Source organism: Thermobia domestica, chromosome 2 (assembly GCF_964235325.1).
Source record: "Thermobia domestica chromosome 2, izTheDome1.hap1.1, whole genome shotgun sequence".
In the NCBI taxonomy this organism is placed as follows: Eukaryota; Metazoa; Arthropoda; class Insecta; order Zygentoma; family Lepismatidae; genus Thermobia; species Thermobia domestica.
Window position 1 is genome coordinate 225,960,872 of NC_137455.1, and position 23,650 is coordinate 225,984,521.

Below are 23,650 nucleotides of genomic sequence, written 5' to 3' on the forward strand. Positions count from 1 at the left end.
ATTAGCCCGCCCGTATTGAATTCTCATAAAATTCCAACTCACATCGTTAGTTTAGGTTAGTTTTGCAAAAATAACGATTTTATTCAAGAACTAAAGGTTCCCGCCAAATGTAAAGTTAGCCCACCCCTAAAGAATCTTCATGAACTTCCACCTCATATTGTTAGTATATTTTTAGTTTACGTTAGTTTCGCAACAAAAAAAAAAAAAAAAAGATTTTATTCAAAAAATAAATGTTCACGGTTCCCCGCCCACAAACAAATGTCAAAATTCTTTCACATCGCATCGTTAGTTTACGTTAGTTTTGCTAAAATTATCGCTAGTTTCGCAAAAATAACGATTTAATTCGACAATGTTTTCGACAGTGGCGTAGCCAGGATTTCATTTCGGGGGATCCAGGGCCCTTCCCAGAAACTGTTTGGCAATTTGTAAACTGGGAAGCAATTTTAGGCTATATTTTAAGGACCTTTACAAATTTGGTGAATCCAGGGGTCCTATCGGAAAGTTTTTGGCAATATGTAGACTAGAAATGCAATTTTAGGTTTTATTTTTACATTTTTTAAAAATTTCTGTGGGGTCCAGACCCCCCAAATTTCTTTCACATCACATCGTTAGTTTATCGTTAGTTTACGTTAGCTTTGCTAAAACTATCGTTAGTTTCGCCAAAATACAGTCTCCCGCCAACTGTGAAGTTAGCCTTATCATAAAGAATTTCCATAAATTTCCACATCACATCGTTAGTTTATCGTAAATTTACACTTGTTTTGCTACACCTATCGCTAGTTTCGCAAAAATAAGAATTTTATTCGAGAAATAATGATTCCTGTCATATCTGAAGGTAACCCGAAATTAAGAAATCTTCTAAATTTTCACCCCATATCATAAATTTATGTCATGTTTACTAAAACTATCGTTGGTTTCTTTTAAATGTACTTTTTATTCAAAATTAACGTGCAAGTTATCAGAGATAGTAAAGCATCTTCGACTCTCTATAACAATAACACACGGAATAAACATTTCTGGTGTCTATAAAACTTTTAGAACTTGCTGTCACCTTGACATCAGCAACTAGTTTTCACAGCTTCTAACATCCATCCAGCTCGTCAAAAGAAGTGAGTATATTTTCTCAATAAACACACATCAAAAGATTCTACAATAAATGAAATAATTAAAAGATTTCAGAATGAACATGGAATAAAGTTTATGAAGATTCTTTAGGGGCGGGATAACTTTACATTTGGCGGGAACCTTTATTTCTCGAATAAAATCGTTATTTTTGTAAAACTACCTAAACTACCGATATGAGTTGGAATTTTATGAGAATTCAATACGGGCGGTCTAATTCACAGTTGACGGGAAACTTTATTTCTAGAATAAAATTATTTTTGCGAAACTAACGATAGTTTTAGTTTTTTAACTAGACGTCATATTATTGGAGAGCTAACCTCAGAATTAACGACAAAGAACCTTATACACTTCGATATTTTATAACTTACAGAAATAAAGTGATCAAATGGGCTTTTGAAATTCAAGACCTTTGCTCACTTTTCGAAAATTAGAAAAATAACGGGAACATAGGACTTTATCACTACTCTTTTTTCTGTGCTGTTGTTTCAAGCTCTGGGGTAATGAGTTCATGAGAGATGAGAATTTGCTAGTTATTTCATAGCTTTAGGTCGGAAGTATTTTTTTGCTAAATCCTCTAGTTTTTCGAAATGGCGAAATACATTTTTTAAAAAGGAAAACATGCTTGATCCGGGCATCGTTTGTCTACAATGTAAGTTAGGAAAATAACACTCGTGTGAAAGTAAATTTTTATACTTTTGTCAAAAAAACATAGGTTTACTTGGTGGGCTACATGATGATCATCCCCGTGTCCGATGGCATTATGGATTCAACACTTAATAAAAAGCTACATTCAAAACCAGATACAATTCGAGGCAATCTGTAGAATGAAAAAAGCTACTACTTAAATTATATATATATATATATATACGGTGGTTGAAAATGTGGAAACACCTAAATAAAATACAAACCGTTCAGAATTGGGAAAAAGGAAAACAGGGAAAAGGGAAAATGATGATAACAGACGAGGGGGAAAATCTTTTGAGACATATGACACCATCGGCCGCCATCTTGAAATGGCGGGATCTTTTTAAGTGGGAACCCTATCATGTGATATATCAAATAGGACTGATTTTTTTCAGGAATCAAGTAATGAAATGTTTTTTGGCTCTACGACCAACCGTAGCGAAGTTTTAATCGATTTTCTTTTGTTTCAGGTGGCGTAACACGGAATTACACTAACAAGGGATGAGCGGATAGAGATCATGTTGATCTCAGAAGAGCGCAACAGCAGACAGATCGCAGACGATTTCAATGCCCGTCACGCAGAACGGGAGCCATTTCACCACTGGATACGTGGAAAAATGTCAGTCCTATTTGGTGTATCACGAAAAGTTCCCATTTGAAAAAGTTCCCGCCATTTGAACATGGCGGCCGATGCTATATGTTCCAAAAGTTTTCCCCTTCGTCAGTTATCATTTTTGTGTTATATGCACAAAGATATATCAAAAAATACGGTGATTTTGTCTTTAAAACCCAGAGTTTTGTGTACTAATTATTTTTTCGTATTGTGAGGATACCAAGATGAGGAAAGTTTGATGGTAATTACAACCTTCTACGTCGACCCGTCTGGTACCTAGAGGAATTTAAAGATGGCGCATCGATTTGAATAGTGCTCCAAGGAAGAAGTATGTAACATTATTCATTTTTTATGAGCCAAGGGACAAAAACCATCTGACATTCATCGAGAATTAATGGAGGTCTGTGAAAAGAGTCTCTTGTTGCAGAAACGAGTGTATGTGTGGTATGGCATTCGCAAGTGGTATTACCTGACCAGGATAGCAGTGCGGTTTTGGGAGGATGGCGCTGCTGTTGTGTTTACATCAGTTTCTTGGTAAGCGCGGTGGGACAGGGGAGCAGAGAGTTTCACTCTGCAATGTATTCAACGGTTTTTAAAAGTTGCAGTTTGGATGCTATGCATAGCCTAATCTCTTTCCGAGTGAACCATTCCTGCAATAATGCACATGTATTGTGAATAGTGATATATGAATGGAAATTACCAATTTAAGAACAACATAGCACAATTTACAATTCAGTGAGCTTCTAACGTGTATTAAGCAGAATGTATAAAAATTGATTACGTTTTATTCGATGTCATTATAAAACAAGAGCAGCCTGTAAAACGCTGCTCGCTAGTTTGTTCGCAAGTTAATATGGAGGGTGTGTTTTTGTTGTAGTTTTTTTTTTTTTTTTTTGCTTGTTATTTAAGATGTTCTGCAAATAACTTCAACAACTTTTGAAACTGTTTGTCTTAACTTGAGCCAGGGGCGGATCCAGGCTGAATGTTTGGGGGCGTTCGAAGTCAAATCAAGGTAAGAGTGTATTACAAAAAAAAAAGTAAAACAACTTTAGAAAAGGAGAAGTAGCTATTGTCTGCAATTTGTAGAACAGAAATGGCCACCTGCGATTTTGAAGATGAACATTTTTTTTGAGCAAGAACGCCAATGTAAGTACCGGTAATTTCTTGCAATTTATTGCTTTATTTGACTTCTGCAACGTAAAACAAAAAAAGGCCTACCTATTTTAAGTTTTATTTTACATTTATAGTACAAAGGTGAAAATTCTTAGGTTTTATTTTTAAAATAAAAAATATCCTATTCTGACGAGGGAATCGTCCCGATCGCCCCGCCCACTGAATCTGCCTCTGACTTGAGCATATGCGTGAAGTGGTTTATTACGAACAGGACAAAAAGAACTGTGATAGATTGATTACAAGTAATCCGGTTAGAAACACTACTGCTTGCATTTTAGTTCCAAAACCGGCCGCCCGCACTCGTTCGCTGGTCAAGTAATAGGAGAACTGACACAAATGATAACAGGACTGGCAGACCAGCAATGTCCTTCACCGACAGGAATATGCATGACGAACAATCTGCCACTTTAATTTCGCTTTTATTTTAATTGCAAAATCTGTCTTCGGTGTGTTTACATTCCAGAACTAATGCACTTTTGGACTTCATTATTATACGACGTTTTTACCTTTACTATTACCTGACTTTTTCACTCTTATTTTTGAGCTCCTGTATTTGAAGCTTTGTAACCATGCTTCCTTAGCAGCGCAGTGAGTTCGTGTATCAGTTTCTTTCGAATTTCAAATACTTTTCAGTGAATATTTTAGAGGTTAAGAAACAACTATAGTGACTCAATGAAACATTCTATATAACTTAGTTCACTATTGTTGACTGTGTAGGTCTTGTATAATTGATCTTAAAACGTCTGCCAAATGCTGCGCATCGTAATGTGAAATAACGCTAATACGAAGGATGCACAGTAAATATTCTGATACAGACTACCTCAGTCCCCAGTCACTACATGTTTCTATAGCATCTGGCTAGAAGCTTCTTTACTTCGGCACCGTAGAATTCTATTTCTCTGTCCCCACACCATTAGAAAACTGTCTGAGTCGCTTGGTTATCAATGATAGATTAATATGCTTAAAACTCGTAAGTCTAAGCCATGTGGTGTGGTGAATAGCCATGTGGTGCTATTCAATCAGTTTGCATTTTCTTCAATTATCCTATTCTAGTAATTCTAAACCTTTTGGTCACTGAAACTGCCTTTTTGCTAGCCCCATACGACTCCTTCTTCCTTGCAAATAATAATAATAGTGTTAGAAACCACCTTAACGGCGACACAAACAGTCTTTCCGCGATCCTTCAAAGGACGCGTCCCAACAGCTCGTTTATGTTTATCATGTCCACGAGAAACAGTGAAATAAATAAGTAATTCCGTTGGTATTACTACGGAAAATGCGATACAAGATTTACAAATTACGATGCAACATTAAATTTGTTTCGCAAATTCCCACGCAAAAAGATACGATAGATATATATGATATCACACAATATGATATATAGTCTTAGTAAGAACTGATGAGTAAATCGTATAACGCAGTGTAAATGGTTGGTATGCTTTTTCAGTATTCATTGGAAGATCATTGCCAATGGACTGGAAATAAGTTGAGTTAGACTGAATGGAAACACTGCTTGTAACACAACTAGGCTGCGCGTGTTGCACTGCTTCGTGGTGACAAATAGTGCCGGTGACAGCTCGTCCCATTCCGCGTCTTTTCCGTCATAACCTAATGCTGCAGTAATTGAATTGGAGGCCTCGAGGAGCGAACAAAAGAGAAGCGGTTGCCACACCGTTGGGAGCAACGAATGTAGGAGCGGAATGGGAGGGAAGATAAAAGGTTTCGTGAATCGAGAGAGAAAAAATCGCCTCCAAATAGAAGACCTGCCTTTTATTTCTGCGAATCCCACAAGACATTAAAAACCTTTTTCTCTTCTCTTTTTTATTGCTATCTGAAGCAGATAGCATGTTGTTTCTGTGAGGGAATTTAAAACGCAGAAATTGCACACAATTCTCTTAGATGTATAACTTGTTTCTGCTTGGTATACAATTGTTTGATTCATGTCTTACTTCTAGATAATTGTAACACTAACTGACTGTTTCTAGATAAAATAAGACGATACTAACTACTTAAATTATTACTTTATTAATATTTATGTTGAATATAAATACGGCAGATTTCCAATCTCAATCAGTTCGTTTGATGATATAATAAAGAAAAAAGAGAAAAAGAAACACTAGGAAATCTGAATATGAGTGAAGCATAGCCGGCGCAACAGTGGGTGCAGCTGCTCCCATATTAACTTCGATTTTCAGATTTCCTGCAATAATCCTTTCTATTTTGTATATTTCTTGTTTCCTATGTTTGGAGATATTTGAGTGACTTCTTAAGTCTCTCATAAGTTACTTGCTACCATACCGTGCTTTTTTTTTTTAGTTTTTTGTTTTTCTTTTTTAGTAAAACTTAGGGATTATTTTTGAGATCTTAAGGCTCAATAGTGCAGAGCGTTCTGGCAACAATGTTAGGATTGTTGTCCCATTATAGTCTGCACCCACATTACCAAAACCCTGGCGGCGCCTGTGATGTGAGGATGAGGATATGACAGCATTATATTCTTAATATACTGCAGTATAGCAGCTAGGGTTACCACCTTTCATCTATAGAAATCCTGGACATATTGTGAATCGAAGTCAAATTAAAAGATAGACATGCAAAACTACTCATAATGCATCATTTTTACAACTAAATGCAAGGGTAAATTCTAAATATTAAAAACATGTTTTTATTTATCAGCGGAACAAGGTAAAAGAGAATAAGTGAGAAATTGTGCTTTTAAATGGGGCGTTTACACTTAGTCGATTTGCGTTCGATTCAGTTGAATTGACGTCACTAGGGATGCACACGAGTCGAGTCGAGTCGAGATTTAAGCCTGTCTCGACTCGTCTCGAGAAAATGTTGTCTCGACTCGTGTCTCGACTCGAAAATATGTTTCTGTCTCGACTCGAGTCTCGACTCGACCCGTTCTGTCTTGACTCGACTCGAATTCGAGACGAGACGTCTCGAAATTCGAGTCGAGACAAAATATACGAGTTAAAAAATACGCACACGTCAGCCAGAACATTATGACTATCTACCTAATTCTCAGTATGTTCACCTTTTGGCACGGATAACAACGGCGACTCGTCTTGGCATGCACGCAATGATCCTTGGTAGGTCGCTGGAGAGAGTTGGACCAGATGTGCACACACAGGTCACCTAATTATCGTAAATTCCACGGAGGAGATGATGCGCTCTAACGTTTCGTTCAATCACATCCCAGATGCGTTCAAATCCGGCGAGTTGGGGGGGGGGGCAGCACATCACTTGAGTCTCGCCCGTATGTTCTCGAATCACTCCATTACACTCCTGACCTTGTGACATGGTGAATTATCTTGTCAAAAAATTTCACTACCGTTGGGAAATATGGTCGTCATGAAGGGCTGTATGTAGTCTGCAAGCAGTGTGCGATACACCTCGGCGTCATGGTGCCTTGCTCAAGCTCCACTAAAGTGCGTCCAGTAAGAGAACGTCTCTGACAGCTCGCAGTGACATTGCCACTACTCGCGTGTCAAGGTTTTTTTCGGTGCAGCTGTAGTGGCAATTTAATTAATGGTGTAAGACAGAGTGATCGTGGTTGGTAACACTGGTATCAAAGTAAGGGCTGCTGTCCCACCGCATGTGGTAAGAAACGTCAGAGACCATCTTTTGTTGGCCGTGCTATAGACACATAGATGCTCACGTGAATGTTCCCCAAAGATTAATTAAGCCGCCGCCAGCTTGTCTCCGTCCCACAGTACAGGTATCAAGGAGTTATTCCCTTGCAACACGATGGATTCGCACCCTCCCATCGTCATGATGAAGAAGGTATCGGAATTCATCAGACAATGCAACGCTCTGCCACTGCGCCAAGGTCCAGTGGCGATGGTCACGTGTTCATTTCAGTCGTAGTTGCCGTCGCACATAGATGGGTCGTCGGTTGCGGAGGCCCATCGTTGGGAGTGTTCGGTGCACTGTGTGTGCAGACACACTTGTACTTTGTCCAGCATTAAAGTCTGATGTTTGTTCCGCCACAGTTCGCTGCCTGTCTTGTTTTGCCAGTCTGCCCAGCCTACGACATCCGACATCTGTAATAAGGTGGGGTCCGACTCTGTTGAATGCAGTCAGACTACGGTATAAAAAAGTATTTGAAACTCGTAAACAAGGACCCTCCTTGCTCACGTTTCAAATAACGCTCTCACTCTAAAATCCCTACGACTTGCTCCTTTACGATGGAAACCAGGTATTGCTAGCAATCTTAAGTAAACGTGGAAATGTCAATATCCATAAACAGGCACTGTCCCCCGTGAAAATGTTAGATGTTCCCTGGTAAGAAATAACATAAGAGTAATCTATTTCTCTATCTGAGGATTGATTTACCTAGCCTTAACTAGAAACAAGTCGAACTGATTCAAAATAGCTCTTAATTCCAGTCATACACTCAGAAATAACTTATTTCAACAGATATACTGCCTGCTTCAAAGCTTGTCGTAGAGAATACTGCTCCAACTTGAGACTATATATCTTATATATAACAGAGAATCCATCTTTCTCGAAGCAAAACTTTTAAGTCAGGGTTGCTACACTTGAGACAATCAATGATGGCAAACACGGGCCTGAATTACGATAGATTCTTCTAAATTATGCCAGATTCTTTACTTATCTTTCCACACTAATTTTAAAGACCAGCCACCACTTACTTTCATTAAGACGAGCTAACTGTATTCATGTACTTGTATTAAAGAACTAACATGACTCTTACACAAACGATAAAAATGAATTAGTAAATGGCTCATCATATGTATACATTCAATTTTAGTTTAAAGATTTTTGAATGTGATTTAAATTTATATTTGTAAGTTTTTAGTTTTATATCCGTTGTCGCGCCCACGAACGGTCTCAAGGGGCGCTAGACCTTCGTGGTCGACTGGTAGGATTTTCAGTGTTAGAAAATTGTAAAAATACCGCTTCTATCATTTGCATTCAAAGAACAACGAATAGTTTGTTCACGCTCCCAAGTAAGCTCTGGTAGAATTCAAAATATTGGTTTTATATACACGAGCGCTTAACTAATTTATGGGCGTACTGACAGGGTGTGAAGACACCGACAGAGAATGATAGCCAAGAACAACAAGTATTTATATACCGCCAGAGGATAATTATAGCACAACAAGAATAATTCACATCATGGCCACCATTTATGTGGGCCAGGGTTCGAATCTCGATGTAGCCACCAAATTATGTCAGCGGGTACATATCCCAACGATTCTGTCATCAAATTATGTGTGTGACGCGGGGTATCGCATGTCACAGGCCGACAACAATTATGTCGCGCGTGCACATTCCACCAATCTGTCACCCAAGTATGTATTGGTGGAGGAGGTTGTTATTAGCACAATAATAATGAACAATAGCAAGAGGTAGCCTTGAAAAAGGCTGTTTATATAGGGACTTTAAATTAGTCCGTGTCAAAGAGGAGCTATGCAGCTCGGATGGTAGATGGTTAAATAACATACAATTTCAATAACAACCGAGTCAGGGCGCAAAGGCGCAGATGTCCATCTCAAGCAAATAGGCTATCGAATGACCACTCGTCAAGGGGACAGCTCTAGGGTCCCGTAACAATACAAATAACAAAAGCAAGGCGGTTTTCGTCAGAATGCGGACGACGGGTGGTCAATACGCAAGAGAACAATGATTACGAGTATTAGGATATTAGTGAGTAGGCGTCAGCGAGTTGGAATACCACTGCTATCAGCCAGTTCAGAATACTTAGTAATTTAGCATATCAAAACATATTATATCGTTATACTAATTATCGTATAGTATCGCTATTATATCGTATAATTAAACACGAGATTATTGCTCGAATTAAAAGAGATCTTGGAATTCAAAAATAATTAGCAATTCATACAAACGATATTAAGCAACAAAAGGTTTCAAAGTAATTTTGAAACTACTTGGGAGGTGATCCCCTTTACAGCTAAGCGACTTGATGAAAAGATAATGCAAATGACAGGTACATGAAAATTATTAAATAAACAGTGGTAACCCACCTGAGGTCCGTGGTCCTACCTCCAGGCACTCCAAGTCGAGATAGGAAGACTCCGGGGTTACCTCGACGTTGCTGTAGCCGTTTCGTACGCACCAGGTAGCAGAATCACTTAAAAGCACTAAAAACACTATTACGATAAACTTACTCACTTGTACTTCGAGCGGCTGAAATACAAGAGCAGGATAGACGGACGATGATCAGGACTTCATGTAAGACGATGTCGTCACTGAGCTTCGTACGGGATTAGAAGTCTTCGGAAGATTGGGACTTCGCACAAGCTGGTCTTCTCCTGGATGGATGATGGAATAGAGGTTAGTCGAATGGAAAATGCAGTTCCCAGGTTAGAACGAGGTCCAACAGGATTTCATTCCAAAGGTCATCTGCTGTCTCCAGTAGACTACAACATGGGCACGTCGATACGAGGCGTTAATATAGATATTGAGAAAATTATGAAACGTTCACCAAAAGGAAGTATTGAGAATGTTTTTGAATGGCGTAAACAACGCAAGTTCGAGTTAGGAAGAATTTTATTAGCTGGCTCGAATAAGTCCGTGGACTTGATACATTACAGGTGACTTCCTACATGAGGTCTTCTATAGATACGTAACTCAGCGTTAGCACAGGTTAACTAAGATTGTTTTAGGAAGCATTTAGGTACACAAGAGTCAAGGTTAATGAGAGATCTTGAGGAGATCCGTGTAGAGCCAGTGCTCAGATTAAGTAAGCAGAATCTGAGTAGTAGTAACTAAGTTTGTAGGTTGACTGTATACTTACAGTGAGAACAGAGGTACTGTCCAGTTGAGCACTTAGAATTGAATTAGTGATAACACACACTGCTCGTCTCCAATGATGAATCTTTATGAATTGACCGTGGTGAAAGGAATACCGTCCTTACGCCGTATGATGGAATTGAACAGTCACTGCCGACACAATAGCACAAGTCGGTGAATGATGTAACAAAGTTTCTCCCGACCGAAGAACGGGCTAGAATAAGAGTGTCAACGTTCCGGCGTAGTTCTAAGTTAGACTGTGGACGATAAGTCCGCCGTATGATGGAATTTAACAGTCACTGCCGACACAATAGCACAAGTCGGTGAGGGAAGTAACAAAGTTTCTCCCGACTGAAGAACGGGCTAGAATAAGAGTGTCAACGTTCCGGCGTAGTTCTAAGTTAGACTGTGGACGATAAGTCCGCCGTATGATGGAATTTAACAGTCACTGCCGACACAATAGCACAAGTCGGTGAGGGAAGTAACAAAGTTTCTCCCGACCGAAGAACGGGCTAGAATAAGAGTGTCAACGTTCCGGCGTAGTTCTAAGTTAGACTGTGGACGATAAGTCCATGTATTGAAGTTATCGGAATTCCCCCGAAGGGGGCAACGGGCGTAGGCCCGCGCCTCTTCGAAAAACTGTGTAGTTGTTCCCGATTAGAACCCCCAATCAACTTCAAAAAGAGAGATGTACTCACTTTTTGTTTTGCCCTTATCATTTTCACACGGCACTAGGGTAGGGACGTGTGAATGCTGGGGTACGCGAGGGTTTTACCTGATTGGATTTCTAATTATTTATGAAACGAATTTGGGTATCTACGGCTGCGCAAGCAGTCGGAGGGCGTATCCTAAAAGCTTCCTTTACATGGGAAAATTTCTTGATACAAAAACCCTGATAACCTGAGGAGGTTGACATTTGACCTCATGTGTACAAAGAGTCACTTTTGGTTACAGATAGTACAATTTACTAAGTCAAATTTAATTACACCATGACTCTACAGACACATTATATTTCCAATAGAATTTCAAGAGTTTAAAAGTTCAAACTTTGCAAGTGTGCTGTAAAAATAATAACTTAGGTCTGTGACAATTTATATTACTAAAACGTCCAAAAACAGAGTGAATAATCAAATTTATAATCGAACACTTGTGGTTGTATTACGGGAAAATGAGACTCTGTGTCAGAGTTATTGAATATATTACTGGCTAGCAAAATAACCTTTTTAACCTTTAAGTTAACTAAATGAAATTTGGATTAATTCTGTCGTCTCTATTTATTTAAGATTGTGATAACCAAAAGTAGGAATCTATTACTTTCCTTTAGGAGGAAATATTATCTTCTCCAGACAAGATAGGTTATGGTTTAACTGCTTCTTTAGGCAGACAGTCAGCTGGCTGGGAGGGGATGAAGCAGACAGAATATTTCATCCAAAAAAATAAAGACAGCTGGAAGGAACTTCAATGTGCGCGGAAAGAATGACTAACATTTCCCTGTTCTCTCGCTTTTCCTTGTTTTAAGATTTAAGAAAAAATAAACTTGTCTACGCAATTAGAAAAATAATTGTCGTTAATTGTTTGAGTAATTGTGGAGTGTGGCAAAAATTTTGGCGCCAATTGAGATGGCGCGTGTGGCACACTACACCGTATCAAACACACAGTTTATGATGGATCTACTGCATAAAGTAGGATCCCAAAAAGGGTTATTGGAATTTGTATCATCTTTCAGTCGAACCAGGAACTGAAACATGAAGAGTGATATTTTCTTTTTAAAGATACTTTATTAAGCTGAGTATTGTGAAAACTTATGTTAGTACCTAGGTAAAACTACTAACATTATACAAGCGCAATTCCACAACTTTATGTACACATTACCAAATATTGAACCTCCTTGTGTCCATATGGTTAGCGTACGCGTCTTTGTTGCTGGAGACCCAGGTTTGATTTCCGGTGGGAACTCCTGTGGTTCTGATCCCACGTTAATTTGTAAGTTCACGTCTCATATAGCCTCGATGCTAAAACGTACACTAAACTCTAATCGAATACTAAATACAAGTATTTAAAGAAAAGTAATGACGCACCAAGATGACGTAAATTTGGCTATCAAATCCATCTTGTGTTTTCAGTTATTTTCCAGTAGTATTTTATCTAGACATCCTTTCAGAAAACAGTGATGCAAATTTCGTAACTGCGAATTCCTGTCCGAAGTCATGAAATTTTCCGATTAAACGCAAAATTTCCCACACACTAAGATAGATACCGTAAATTTACAATATCTAGCAATAAATAAGTTTGAAAAATATCGCTTTAGAGGGGCTATGACGTACAGTTGAATTCATTCTCGGTGTATGAAAGGCATTATATATAATTATGCATGATAAGACCACAAGCAAAATTTAAAAATGTTAGGTGCACTTTCTTTTAACAAACATTATATTTTCTTGTATGGTATGGAAGGGGATATTAAGTTCGGCAAAAAGAAAAAAAAATATTGGCCTTAACACGATTCTTGTGTTGCTGTCCACCGCATTACTACAGAAAAGATGCAGTACATTTTGCAGTTCCTTTACATTAGCTGGATGTTTCAAAACTTTTATGTGATTCTGAAGTTCACTTTTACCACAAAAGGGCTCAATGTTAACAGGTCTTACATAGATTTGGTTCGATTCTCAACACGGACTGCAACTACACGTTAAATTGTAGATCCGAAAGCCACTCTTTGTTAAACCTCGCTTATTACCGCTCATCTTAATAATATATAAGTTCACCGAGAAGCAAATGTTGCATTTCTCCCTTTCATCCTAGCACGAAACAAAACTAAACAAAGCTGTGACACGAAGGAGCTATTTTGAAAAGAAGTAAGCTATACTTATGTGGAAAACAACTTCATAGAGATGTGCACCAAATGATAGAAGTATGAAGTATTGTTACCACGCGGAAAACTTGGTCTATTATAATCTTTGCCTCCCTCTGTTCGCTCTTTCGTATCATGTGTATCGGATGGTTTTGATATTTCTTCTGATCATTAAAACATAGCAATGATACCTGTGTGCGGGCAAAATACCCAAAAGCACCAGATAACTGTCTTTCCATTTGTTTTGGAAACAACAAACCCATTTCACGTGTGTGAGAGAAAATGAGCAGAGCGAGAACAGTGTTTAGTCACGGTCAGTTCGCAGCAGGAGTCCATGGTTAAACATTTGGCTCGCTATCTTTTCATATTGATGTGAAAACATACTCGCAAAACCTTACAAATACAAAAGACTGCACTTCAAAGAAAGTTTTAAGACACGGATAGTTCAATTTGCTCTTAGCATCTTTCTTCAGCAAAAGAGTAGGTTCACTGTGTTCGAATAAGGAAAGGGGAGAAAGGGTGAATTTATATTTTATAGGGAAGTACATAAACAATACATACCGCTTCCGACACTGTGCTGAAGCATTTCTTTCAGCGGTATATCACTAGATCTATCCTGACCGTCATCCTACCTCAAGTTGTAAAGTAAAAAGGGACAGAAGTATCCAAGATAACTGCGCACTTGAGTTTCAGTTCACAATAATAAAACTAGTGGGCAATAAACAGTCTTTTGTAAGCTAAAGAAAACGGTGATGTTGAGAATGAATGAAATGGTGGAATGAAGTAAGTGGAAGGAAACTAAAGAACCACAAGAAAGTTCACACATACACGGTGTTTCTATGCCACAAAGCCCACTTGGCACCAGCTGGGATCGAACCAGAGTCTTCACACACCAAGGGTGAAAGCTGTGCCACTAAGTCACAGCGGCCCCGGGGCTAGGTCGAGTCCACTTTACTTTTATAGTTTCTTAGTACATAAATGTTACGATTATGAAATAGATTTTCCTTAATGAGCTGCATAAAAACAAAAGCCTTCGAAATGCATTAAACAATTAGCGCGATTTGGTGGTGAACTTAATATTTTCTGTAAATTTAAAACTGATTACAAAATGAACCCGTAATTTTATTAGGTGAATATAAAATATACTCCCAGCACCAAACAAAACTATTTGGAATTGTCATGAAAAGAAAGAAAGAAAAAGCAAATAGCGTTGCAAAAAGATTAGTAAGTAAGTGAAATACATTTCAGACGTAAATTTCGGAAAATAAGAATTACTAAACCCATTTCTCCTTCAGCAGTGCGCAGAATCAGTCTATCGAATGAACACCTCCATGATAACAGAGAGAAGTCGGTGTTAAGCCAATAACAAAAGAAAGCTAAATAAATTCATATTAAAAGTTATATCAATGTGTAAATACGGAGACGCACCAAAGCCCGAGAACTTAATGCACTATTACTCCTATGTATCAAGCAATCGTTCAGCTGTCATTTGAGAAGATGGAAATCCCAGGCTCCTGAATAACTATGCTACTATAGTAAAGTGAGGAGTGTATTTATCTTACAGTGAACTGCTTTGATGCCAAGTGGCCTAACTCCAAAATTGTAATTTTCCAGGAGTGAAAGTTGAAGTTCAATATCTCATGAACAATCCATGTTTCTTTTATGTTGGGAACCAAAACCCTAACTACCGTATGTAGTTTATTGTTTTATGATTTAGTGTTTACAAAAATCCTTTTAAAAAATACCTATCTATAGAAGTGAAAGGTACCTATCTCTACTAGTTCTTGGCATCCAAGCAGTCTATTTATTGTAATATACCATGTAAAATAGTCTCGTATCATAATATGTGATGTACAACAAATGTTACGTTATATATTATGGACATTACGGAAGTTAGAGAAGAAATATTTGGAGAGCCTCGAAATGTGGTGTTGGAGGAAGATGGAGAAGATAAAATGGACAGAGGGAGCAACAAACGGAGATGTTTTAAAACGGATAGGAGAGAAGAGGACACTTCTAGCCACCATTCTTCGTAGAAAGGCCAATTGGATTGGACACATCTTGCGAAGAAATTGTCTTCTTAACACCGCCATAGAAGGAAAGATGGAAAGTAAGCGAGGAATGAGAAGAAGAAGAACACAGCTGATCCAAGATTTGAAAGATAGGAGAAAATATTGGGAGTTAAAAGAGGAAGCTGAAGATCGACAAAAGTGGAAGAAACATTTCCAGGCCAAAATCTAAAATTGAATTTTAAAAAACCCTCATTAGTCCCAGGACCTGCCGAAAGGCAGAATACATAATAATAATAATAATAATAATAATAATAATAATAATAATAATAATAATAATAATAATAATAATAATAATAATAATAATATATTATTATTATTATTATTATTATTATTATTATTATTATTATTATTATTATTATTATTATTCGTAACTCGTGATATGCTGCAACACATTAAAGCCTCAAAATAGTTAGGAAAGCGAATAATCCAGAAGTTATGTAGTCCTATTGCGTTCATGGGAACGAAAACACAATAATTATAAATATGCTAAATTACTATAGTGCCAATTGTTCATTCAGAGAATTTATGAAGTTCACTTTATCGCAACAGTTTTATACAAAGTAGATAATCAATTATTATAATTATTATATTTGAAGTACAATTAATATCACGACATTAGTTTTAATTAACTGAGTTGAGCTGAAAATTAAATCTTGATCTCGAAAGATGAACTATTAAGTTTATGCGTTCTATAATTTTCTAAAGTAATAAATGCTGCAATTGGTTTCAAGGCTGTTTCTGAGTGAATACTTTCTTCAAAATAATATTAAAAATTATAGAAAGATTTTCGAGACATTCGAGTCGAGTCGAGATTTTCAGGAGCAGTCTCGACTCGACTCGTGTCTCGACTCGAAAAATCGAGTCGAGAAATACGTTTGTCTCGACTCGTCTCGAATTTTACAAAGTGTGCCTCGACTTGAAACTCGACTCGAATTCGAGTCGAGTCGAGTCGAGATTCGAGACATGTCTCAACTCGAGCGCATCCCTAGACGTCACTTTCAACTTAATCGACCGTGTAAACAGGACTTCAACTTAATCGCTTGTTGATCGAAAGCGACTAATCGACTAGCAACTGAATTGAAAGACGTTCTATTTTCTGTGATCGATTCTATTTTCTTCTGCTATAACACCGCAAATTGTAGGCCTACCAGTTACTTTTTGCTTGGACATCTTTAAAATTGCCAGTCGATTCGAATCGACCAGAGGAGAGCGAGTCGACAAGCAGCAATCAATTTCGGTTGAAACAATTGAACATATCCATCGATCTGATTCGGCCTAGTTGCTTCGATTTAGTCGCAAATGCAGCGAGTCGATTTAGCCGTGCGACTAAATCGACCAAGTGTAAACGCCCCAAAAGAGAGCAATCCTGGAGTTGCATTGCAAAAAGGGAAAAGTCAAAAATGCTTCTTTTCAAGAGACCAATTATTTCTTTCTGAAAAGGTTAAAAAAGAAAAAACTTATTCCCTTTTAGCATGCGACCTCAGATTTGCTCTCTTTGAAAGTATCATTTTTTACGTATTATCTTTTACTTTGTGACTCCAGTTTATGGAAATTATACATGCACATAGGATGACATTCGGTTACGTTAGGAATACACATTGTATGAAACATTACTAAAATGCTTAGCAAGTGACTTCAAATATGATCTCAAAGCTCATATTAGTAGTTATAAAGATTACTGCCATTTATATTTTTTTTATACTTGAATGAATACTTTCTGTTGCTTTTCGCAACTTCAAGAAGCAAGGGCTCTGTCATTAAAGAGTCATAAAATTCTGAGCAGTTTTGAGGAAAATTAACTTTATACTGCATCTCTACTTTCACAACACTGACATCTAGGCGATTGGACCTATCGGACCAAATATTTCCCATAATAGAAAAGACACGTTATGTTAAAGCATTACTTACGGGAATACATAATATAAATTAAACCAACTTGTACAAGTTTGGCAGATTTTCATTTCTACATTTCTGAAACAAGAGATTCCACTTCGTTTCATATGAACCATCTTTTTCGCTGCAGATAATATCAGCGAGACATTTTTTTTAACCGAAACAAATTCAGCATACAGTGCATCCACATTTATCTGTTCGGTAAAATTTAATTTAATCACTGCTTTCTCAAGAAGTGATCACGGCAGTATAATTGTTCACTTAAATCTGCTAAAGCAATAGAAAGGACTTGCATCACTGAAATCAAACCACTGCAGCAAGTAGTCGATAGTGCGTTGATAAAATCTATTAAATTTACTCTTCAACTTATTCTTTTCTTTAGTTAGAAGCTTCCTGAAACATAGGTTACTGTAACCTTAAAACCATAAAATCCATCCTGCAATCTTTGCTTAAGTCCATTTAACAAACCTTCCACGATTTCAGACAACTCAGAGGAAGAACAGTTGCTTTCTTCAAGCAACAGGATTAAGCAATGGAAAATGTCCAAAACATCGTGGTAGAAATAGAGGTATGCTTCTTCCGGAGTTATTGAATTATTACTTTCGAAGCCACTGGAAACAAATTTCCAAAGTCTTCTTCGGAAATTGATTCTTCTTCGCCCAAACTAAAAACAAAATAAAATAAAATAAGATTGAATGACTGGCCATTTTTCCAACAGACGAGTCAGAGCAGGATAAAGAGAAAGCCACCTGGTTGGTACATGATGCAAAATATTTTGCCATTCTGACTCAAAACATTCATAGAATTCCTGTAACTTAGCGACATTTTTTTGCTGAAATTGAGAATTTATTATATATTTCGATAAGAAGTGTTTCAAAATCCATGGCACCAAGAACTTTGGCTGATTGTTTAGCCATGTGTTATGACATGGAAGTTGCAGTTTGCTGCGATCAAGTTAGGATTGTCTTTCTTTAAGTTTTGGTAAACCGATCGGTGTATCCCATAATTAACAGCTGCATGATCTGATGTGTATGCCGTTACATTTCTGATATCCAATTTGTTGCTGTTTAAAATAGTTCTTACGCTATCTGCAATTGCGTCGGAAATTTCATTGCTGTCTTCGTAAAAATCTAGAATTCGGGTACGAATTCCATCCTTAGAATAAAATTGTATACAAAGAAGAAAAAAGCTTTGGATCCTTTCTGTTAGATGCATCACTTGAAATTGAAAAATAGGAGTTGTCCAATTTTTCATGAATGATTTCCACCGAATGAGGCGCTAAAACATTGCAAACTATACTCTAGTATTTGGTTCGACCACAGGACAATTTACTAGCTATTTTTGAATCTGGGGAGCATTTCCGAGCAAACTTAAAGTTACAGTCCATTGAGAGATAAGAGTGATGATGTTGAGTATGATGAATACTTTGGCAACTTCAGCTGCAGTTACCTTATTTTCTTCAATGGTGTTCTGTAGAAAGAAATTAGTTAACACTTGATTTTCTGTCGCACTCCTTCCTTTTATTTTATGTTCCTCGGAAAGTTCATGCGCTTTCAGACTATCTCATTTGATCAGAATTGTACTTAAACATAGTTTGCACCTTGCGTTTTCACGATTGTCTCCAATACAAAACTAAGTATATGATTTTCCCCATTCTTTGTTATACGAACACATCCTTTTTCTTTTTCCAGAGGAAGTTCAAGGACTGTCACTCTCACTACCATCACTATCACTCCTAAAAATTCGCTTAACTTTTGACATTTTACACAACACAATCTGAACTAAGCACAATAAAAAGTCGAGAATGTGTGCAAGCTTACATTACATAAATCCTCAACAATATGAACTAATAGGTCTACTGTTGTTCACTGAAAGACGTAAGTTATATCTGATTAGAAGACCAAATTTCAACATTCCTTTAACTGAAGCAATTTTACTGCCAGGACACACATTTGAAACAAACAACAGTTAAAAACTAGTGTTCCAACCTTTGTTTGTTTAGACTTCCCGTCGTACTTTACAAAACTCAGGAACACCCGAACAAACTATCCATCTCAGCCAATCACCCTTACTACTATGCAAGTCACTTCAAACGTTACATGACTAACTATATTTTCCTTAGAATTACAGATGTATTTTAATAGCTTAATACTGAGGTCATTTCGTTTCAGAGGGATTCCATGTTTAGAAAAATAATGACAAAAATTGCCGTTTCATTGTTTCTGTCGATTACAATTTATAATGGAAAGTAGGTTTTGGTAGATGTTGCTCCGGACTCCGGACGAATTGTTTAATTCCCGGAATGTCCGGATCAAATCCGGACGGGTGGTAACCCTAACAGCAGCCCGTAGCCAGAATACTAAGACAGGGGGAACCAATATCATTTTTGGGAGGACTGCCTTCAGTTTCCTTTACTTGATACATACATACATACCAACAAAAACTGAAAGTTACAGAGGGCTAAAAGTTGTCCTAAGGGACTCAACCTCCTTGTCACTCATTAGCTACAGGCTTGTGCTATAGGGGTTCAAAAGTATGGCTGCGCTTAGAATAAAGTAATTAGTGAAAAATAATTCGTTTTGTTGATAAGAATGAATTTCCTATTTAAAAATCGCACATCTAGTATATGTCTAACATACATAATTATAATTATTCAACTTAATATTAAATATTATAATTTATAAATAATAATTATTAATAATTATAATTAATTTATAAACCAAAAACTGAAAACAGAGATGGAAACTGGATACAAATTTTCGCTATTTCTTTCGAAATAAAATGCTTGCATTTCTTCCACATGTGAAGCACAAACGATGGGATTAGTGCCATTGGTTAGTGCATCGTTTGTGCTCGTTTGTGTTTTATTAGTTTTCGGTATTTGAGAGAAAAACTGATAGGGAGCCAGCGTGAACTTGGACCCCCGACCCCAATTAAAAGCAACAAAACGTGAGTAATTCGTTAGTGCATCGTTTGTGCTCGTTTGTGCATCAAACCCCATCCTTGTGCTTCAATACTTCCTGAGTTATAAGCAAAAAATTCAAAACAGACTTGCAAAATGGATTCAAATTTTTGCTATTTCTTTTGAAACACAATACTTCCGTTTCTCCTACATGTGAAGCACAAACCATAAAAATAGTGTCGTTCTTTGGGGGTGTATCGTTTGTGCTTGTTTGTGCACGAAACCCCATAGTTTGTGTTTCAATAGTTCCTGATTTATAATAAAAAACGGAAAACACTTGGAAACTGGATGCAAATTTTTGACATTTCTTTTACAATAAAATGTTTGCATTTCTCTTACATGTGAAGCACAAACAATGAAATTAGTATTATTGCTTAGTGCATCGTTTATGCACGAAACTCCATCGTTCTCTATTATTGCTCTATTAGTTTCGGAGATATGAGCGAAAAACGGGTAGGGGGCCAGTGTGCACTTGCCCCTTCCCCTGACTTCAAGTATAAACGATGAAAGTAGTGCCGTTCGTAAGTGCATCTTTTGTGTTCTTTTGTGCAGGAAACCTCATATTTGTGCTTCAATAGTTCCTAAATTATAAGCCTAAAAGTAAAAACAGACTTGGAAACTGGATCGAATTCTTGCTATTTCTTTTGAAATAAAATGCTTTTATTTTTCTCACATGTGAAGCATAAAGGATGAAAGTAGTTCTGTTCTTTAGTGCATCGTTTGTGCTCGTTTGTGCAGGAAACCCCATCGATTGTGCGTTGTTAGTTTCAGAGATATGAACGAAACACTGGAAGGGGGCAAGTTCATGATGGTCCTCCAACTTCAAGCACAAACGTTGAAAGTAGTGCCGTTCCTTAGTGCAACGTTTGTGTTCGTTTGTGCACCAAACCTCATCGTCTGTGCTTTATTACTTCCGGAGATATGAGAAAAACTGGTAGGGAGCCAAGCTTATGCTTGCCCACAACTTCAAGCATGAAAGATGTAAGTAGTATCGATCATTAGAACAGCGTTTGTGCTCGTTCGTGCACGAAACCTCATCATTTGTGCTTCAATATTTCGTGAAATATAAACTGTCTGAAAATAGAGTTGGAACACTGTTAAAAATGGTTTCTTAAATTCGAGAAAAAATTCCTCGTATTTGAGAACATCCGTTTCTTATCTGTGCACCGAGTAATACATTCTTAAAAGTGAGATTTCGATTTTCTCAAATCATTTCGAGAAATAATGACTCAAATACGAGGAATTATGTCTCATTTCTGAGGGTGCAATTGGTTTCTTAAATTTGAGAAATAATGTACTTTTTCTTAAAATTGAGAAAGGAACATCTCAGTAAATGAGACATATAACCTCAATTTTGAGAAACACATTTCTCAAAAAAATGTGAGAAGTGTCTTTCTCAAAAGTGAGAAACGATGCACAGAAACGGGGTTCTCAAATACGAGAAGAAGGGAAAGGATATAAACAAAATATAAACATGCAAAAAAAAAAAAAAAAACTTTTAGTACATACAGAATTTATATTAAATGAACATGTTTAAAATATAGCACATTTAAACCTTTGTTTCAACGCAAGAAAATTACCTTCTTTAATAACGAAACATTTGTTTTACAATAAATCAATAAAATAAGCAGATAAATTCTAAGAAAATTATATTCTTTGATAACGAAACGTTTGTTTTACAATAAACCGAAAAATAAGCAGATAAATTCTAAGAAAATTATATTCTTTGAACGAAACATTTGTTTTACAATAAACCAAAAAATAAGCAGATAAATTCTAAGAAAATTATATTCTTTGAACGAAACGTTTGTTTTACAATAAACCAAAAAATAAGCAGATAAATTCTAAGAAAATTATATTCTTTGAACGAAACATTTGTTTTACAATAAACCAAAAAATAAGCAGATAAATTCTAAGAAAATTATATTCTTTGAACGAAACATTTGTTTTACAATAAACCAAAAAATAAGCAGATAAATTCTAAGAAAATTATATTCTTTGAACGAAACATTTGTTTTACAATAAACCAAAAAATAAGCAGATAAATTCTAAGAAAATTATATTCTTTGAACGAAACGTTTGTTTTACAATAAACCAAAAAATAAGCAGATAAATTCTAAGAAAATTATATTCTTCGAACGAAACGTTTGTTTTACAATAAACCAAAAAATGAACAGGTAAATTCTAAGAAAATTACATTATTGATAACGAAACGTTTGTTTTACAATAAACCAAAAAAGTAAGCTGATAATTTGCCTTTGAAATATTCAATGGCGTGCCTTAACTATCGCTGTCAATTTGACTGCCGGAACCAGTGGTGTACGCAAAAGAGAAGGCGTCAAGAGTATTAAGGCAAGATATTAGGGAAAAGGCTCGTATATCAGACCAGCTAGATATCAGGCGAGGGTCCTGAGGAAAGCCACATCTGAACAAATTAAAGGATTATTTCTTCAAACAAACGAAAACAAAGTTACGCGATGTTCTAATTCTTGTAGAGCCTACAACAATTAGAACATTAGGAAACTTTTCTTACCTTAGCTTGAAATTGAAAACTCCCAAAAATGATTGTAGCCCAGGCCAATAACATATGCAGAATTTCACCACGGGAGTGGGGGATTCAAGCGCTCAATCTCATAATAATTTCAAGGAACATATGATTTTTGAATAGTGTGTCTTGAAATTATTATGAGATTGAGCGCTTAAATCCCTCACCCCCTTGATGAAATTCTGTGTACGTTACTAGCCTGGGCTACAATCACTTTTGGGAGTTTTCAAATAGTGAAATTTAAAACTGGTGCAAAACAGTGCAACAGATCAGTTTTAAAATTTATTATGTAAGGGAGATACCAGAGGCAGCTCGTGAAGAAAGTCATACCGATAAAAAAAAAAAAAAAAGAGTTTACCGTTTCGAACTAAAAGAAAAATAGTTATCTACTACAAGTGTGCGGTTTATCGTTTCAAACTAAAAGAAAAACTCATCTAACATAACAACTTACATTAGGAAAGTTCTCTTCTAAGGTTTGTGTACAAAAAGAATATCGATGTGTCTTCTTCACGATCCGCTTCTGGAGACGGAAAACATTGAAATCCAGGCAATCAATCCAACGATGGGGATACTTAATTAGTATAGCTCATATAATATAACAAATTTACGTGATAAATCTTTGCTCCTATGTGTTAATTATTCTTCAATGAAAAAAAAAAAGAAATACACAAAAATCCTATATTTAGGTTACTATTTGTAATGTACGTTTCATTGTAGCTATTATACTTGCTGATGGACGCTATAGGATACATTCTAAATCAAAAAGTAATACTGATCTTGTATTCCGCGAAGTGTAGTTTTATTTTAGATGCCTTCGACTCTTTAAAGTAATCGTCGGTAACTTCTTTCAGTATTAGTTTTTGTATTAACTATTACTTTATCTGTAACTTACATCATAATATCCTGAAGTGCTTGCTTACGTGATTTGTGATTATGTTGATTTTTCTTTAAG